Here is a 5266-nt window from a genome sequence, read left to right on the forward strand (position 1 = left end):
GGGACAAATGGTTGGGGCCCATGAAATAATATCTCTGCCAGGCCCCTTGGTGCAAATATAAAGTCCTGTTGTTGCCTGCTGCCCCTTTTTGGAACAGTTTCCTTGCCCTGGACTTCAAAGCCATCCACAGGGAATCTGGGAGGGCCTGTGAGAGGGAGGTGGCTTCCTTAGTTCTCACAGCATAAGATTTGTTGATGATGGGGTTGATTCCTTCCTAATTGAGCGCTGGAACCCTTTCCCAGTTAAATTACTCCTGCAGAGAGCACTTTCAGACTGCTGCAACTGAATTTTGCTTGAGAGAAGTCAAAGCTATTTCTCGCTTGACCCAGCTCCAAGGCGTTATCCCTTATGTTTCTTGGTGAAGTAGCTGCTGAGCCCAGCATATCTGGGCTTAAGGGTATAAATAATCCTCTGTTTATGCCAGTGCCTTCCCATCCAACAGCATAATTGAAACTCAGAGATTTAGAGTGACTGCCCTCCAGCACATCTTAATAATGGAGTTATTCCAATAATACCAATAGGTACAGATGATGATTACAATGAGATGAGGGGTGAGAAATGCTATTCTGGAATGAAGTCAATTTCTCCTATACACATTTTAAAAAATGCCACAGCAATATAAGTAAATCTAACCCCTGTATTTCTGTGCTCTATTCCCAAGTCCCCATCTCCAGCTCCAGGAAACTTGGCCTCTATTCTTTAACCTTTCCTCCAACATACCTTGAGCATCATCCAGATGTTACATTAGGTTTTTGCAAACTGAGGCCCCGCAGATTTTTTGCCATTGTCCAGCTGTATATTTTTTGGCAAAGAGGAGCAAAGAAGAAATAGCACTTGTCAGACAAGTGCTCTTACATCAACCTTTGCAGGGCGATTGATGTAATGGAAGGGAAGGCAGTGTTTAGCTAATTTTGAAGAAGTATAAATGTATTAGATGGTATTCAGTGGAGCATGATTTGCATAGCATGTAAATTGTATAGAATTATAATGCAGAAAACTCAGAGCTTGCTGACTGTGAATGGTTCTAATTTATCACTATGTCTAGAGACCAAACTATTCTGTAACAATAACTGGAAGGTTTACTTTCCATTTGATAATTTATAGAAAACACAAAATAGGTTAGGGTCTTCTTTTTTCGAAGTTATATGATAAATTGCAATTTGACTTGACTCTTGACTAATAAATTGCAATTTAAAAAACAAAACACACTATTTTTTTCCTAATTCTGCACTGAAGACATACACATATCACCTGCCTCAATTTCCAAGATCTCAGTTCATATTTATGTACTTATAAAATTTGCTGCTCTCAAAATGGAAGACATCCTAGAAAAATTAATTATTTAATGAGTTTCAATATTCAGATTTGTGGTTGTTTGCTTAGAAACAGAATATGAATTTGGAGGCACATTTAAATTTTAACCATAGCTCGATGCAAATTAATACCCACATGGGTAATGCGCAGGCAGATGAAAAAGGATGAAAAGGATGTCTTCAAAGAAGATAGGGCAGAGAATCTTTTACACCATGAAGCTTGTTTTGTCGCAATGACATAATGCACGTACATGGCAGGAAGAAGGTCTACATCGTGATGCCAAATCCAGCCTTTAAAGTGCTGTTCTGAAAAAGAAATAAGGAAGAGGTTATCTGGAATTCCATTTAACTAGGATTTGCAGGACATGGAATACAAGATACTCTCAGAATACATAGAAGAAATAGACACAGAGTACATAAAAGAAATATATAGAAGAAATAGACACAGTCCTGGGCCTCGAGAAATGAACTGTCCACTGTGTTAGATAAACATCTATCACATATGAGGCAATATGTGCTGTAAATTTGGAACTTGATAGAGTTGGTGGCTGTGCCACATTGTAAACGTACTGAATACCACCAAATTGTATATTTTAAAATGGTCAGGGACTTCCTTGGTGGCGTAGTGGTTAAGAATCTGCCTGCCAATGCAGGGGACGCAGGTTTGAGCCCTGGTCCGGGAAGATCCCACATGCTGCGGAGCAGCTAAGCCCAAGCACCACAACTACTGAGCCTGCGCTCTAGAGCCCGTGAGCCACAACTACTGCAGCCCCCCCACGCTATAGGGCCTGCATACTGCAACTACTGAGCCTGCATGCCGCAACTACTGAAGCCTGCATGCCTAGAGTCTGTGCTCCGCAACAAGAAAAGCCACTGCAATGAGAAACCCGTGCACCGCAATGAAGAGTAGCCCCCGCTCGCCACAACTAGAGAAAGCTCGCGCACAGCAACGAAGACCCAACGCAGCCAAAAATAAATTTTAAAAAAGGTCAATTTTATGTTAGGTGAATTTCATCTCAATTTTTTTTAATTGTAAATTTATTTATTTATTTATTTATTTATTTATGGTTGCATTGGTTTTTCTTTGCTGCCCACGGGCTTTCTCTAGTTGTGGCAAGCGGGGGCTACTCTTCGTTGTGGTGTGCAGGTTTCTCATTGCAGTGGCTTCTCTTGTTGCAGAGCACGGGCTCTGGGCATGCAGGCTTCAGTAATTGTGGCACGTGGGCTCAGTAGTTGTGGCTCGCAGGCTCTAGAGCACAGTTCAGTAGCTGTGGCACATGGACTTAGTTGCTCCGCAGCATGTAGGATCTTCCCACATAAGGGCTCAAACCCATGTCCCCTGCCTTGGCAGGCACATTCTTTTTTTTTTTTTAAACATCTTTATTGGAGTATAATTGCTTTATAATGGTGTGTTGGTTTCTGCTTTATAACAAAGTGAATCAGTTATACATATACATATATCCCCATATCTCCTCCTTCTTATGTCTCTCTCCCACCCTCCCTATCCCACCTCTCTAGGTGGTCACAAAGCACCAAGCTGATCTCCCTCTGCTAAGTGGCTGCTTCCCACTGGCTATCTATTTTACATTTGGTAGTGTATATATGTCCATGCCACTCTCTCACTTCGTCTCAGCTTACCCTTCCCACTCCCCGTGTCCTCAAGTCCATTCTCTACATCTGCATCTTTATTCCTGTCCTGCCCCTGGGTTTTTCAGAACCTTTTTTTTTTCTTTTCAGATTCCATATGTATGTGTTAGCATACGGTATTTGTTTTTCTCTTTCTGACTTACTTCACTCAGTATGACAGACTCTAGGTCCCTCCACCTCACTACAAATAACTCAATTTCGTTTCTTTTTATGGCTGAGTAATATTCCATTGTATATATGTTCCACATCTTCTTTATCCATTCATCTGTTGATGGACACTTAGTTTGCTTCCATGTCCTGGCTATCGTAAACAGAGCTGCAGTGAACATTGTGGTACATAACTCTTTTTTTTTTTTTTTTTGGCGGTACGCGGAGCTCTCACTGTTGTGGCCTCTCCTGTTGCAGAGCACAGGCTCCGGATGCGCAGGCCCAGCGGCTATGGCTCATGGGCCCAGGTGCTCCGTGGCATGTGGGATCCTCCCGGACCAGGGCACGAACCCGTGTCCCCTGCATTGGCAGGCGGACTCTCAACCACTGTGCCACCAGGGAAACTCTACATGACTCTTTTTTTTTTTTTTTAGATTGTTTATTTCAGAGTTTTCTTTTTTTTAAAACATCTTTATTGGAGTATAATTGCTTTACAATGGTGTGTTAGTTTCTGCTTTATAACAAAGTGAATCAGTTATACATATACATATGTTCCCATATCTCTTCCCTCTTGTGTCTCCCTCCCTCCCATCCTCCGTATCCCATCCCTCTAGGTGGTCACAAACCACCTAGTTGATCTCCCTGTGCCATGTGGCTGCTTCCCACTAGCTATCCATCCTACATTTGGTAGTGTATATATGTCCATGACACTCTCTCACTTCATCACAGCTTACCATTCCCCCTCCCCATATCCTCAAGGCCATACTCTAGTAGGTCTGTGTCTTTTTTCCCATCCTACCCCTAGGCTCATCATGACATTTTTTCTCCTTAGATTCCATACATATGTGTTAGCTACAGTATTGGTTTTTCTCCTTCTGACTTACTTCACTCTGTATGACAGACTCCAGGTCCATCCACCTCACTACAAATAACTCAGTTTCGTTTCTTTTTATGGCTGAGTAATAATATTCCATTGTATGTGCCACATAAAGAAGATGTGCCACATCTTCTTTATCCGTTCATCTGTTGATGGACACTTAGGTTGCTTCCATGTCCTGGCTATTGTAAATAGAGCTTCAATGAACATTGTGGTACATGACTCTTTTTGAATTATGGTTTTCTCAGGGTTTATGCCCAGTAGTGGGATTGCTGTGTCGTATGGTAGTTCTATTTGTAGTTTTTAAAGGAACCTCCATACTGTTCTCCATAGTGGCTGTGTCAATTTACATTCCCACAAACAGTGCAAGAGTGTTCCCTTTTCTCCACACCCTCTCCAGCATTTATTGTTTCTAGAGTTTTTGATGATGGCCATTCTGACCGGTGTGAGATGATATCTCATTGTAGTTTTGATTTGCATTTCTCTAATGATTAGTGATGTTGAGCATCCTTTCATTTTTTTTTGGCAATCTGTATATCTTCTTTGGAGAAATGTCTATTTAGGTCTTCTGCCCATTTTTGGATTGGGTTGTTTGTTTTTTTGATATTGAGCGGCATGAGCTGCTTGTAAATTTTGGAGATTAATCCTTTGTCAGTTGCTTCATTTGCAAATATTTTCTCCCATTCTGAGGGTTGTCTTTTCATCTTGTTTATGGTTTCCTTTGCTGTGCAAAAGATTTTAAGTTTCATTAGGTCCCTTTTGTTTATTTTTGATTTTATTTCCATTTCTCTAGGAGGTGCGTCAAAAAGGATCTTGCTGTGATTTATGTCATAGAGTGTTCTGCCTATGTTTTCCTCTAAGAGTTTGATAGTGTCTGGCCTTACATTTAGGTGTTTAATCCATTTTGAGTTTATTTTAGTGTATGGTGTTAAGGGGTGTTCTAATTTCATTCTTTTACATGTAGCTGTCCAGTTGTCCTATAGCCACTTATTGAGGAGGCTGTCTTTAATCCACTGTATATTCTTGCCTCCTTTATCAAAGATAAGGTGACCATATGGTCGTGGGTTTATCTCTGGGCTTTCTATCTTGTTCTATTGATCTATATTTCTGGTTTTGTGCCAGTACCATACTGTCTTGATTATTGTAGCTTTGTAGTATAGTCTGGCAGGCAGATTCTTAAGCACTGCACCACCAAGGGAGGTCCCTTGTCTTAATTTTTAAGAAATGTGCTATAAAGAGGCACAAAAGGAGAAAGGAGGAATCCCATGTCCTTGGGAATTAT

Source organism: Kogia breviceps, chromosome 1, assembly GCF_026419965.1.
Source record: "Kogia breviceps isolate mKogBre1 chromosome 1, mKogBre1 haplotype 1, whole genome shotgun sequence".
In the NCBI taxonomy this organism is placed as follows: domain Eukaryota; kingdom Metazoa; phylum Chordata; class Mammalia; order Artiodactyla; family Physeteridae; genus Kogia; species Kogia breviceps.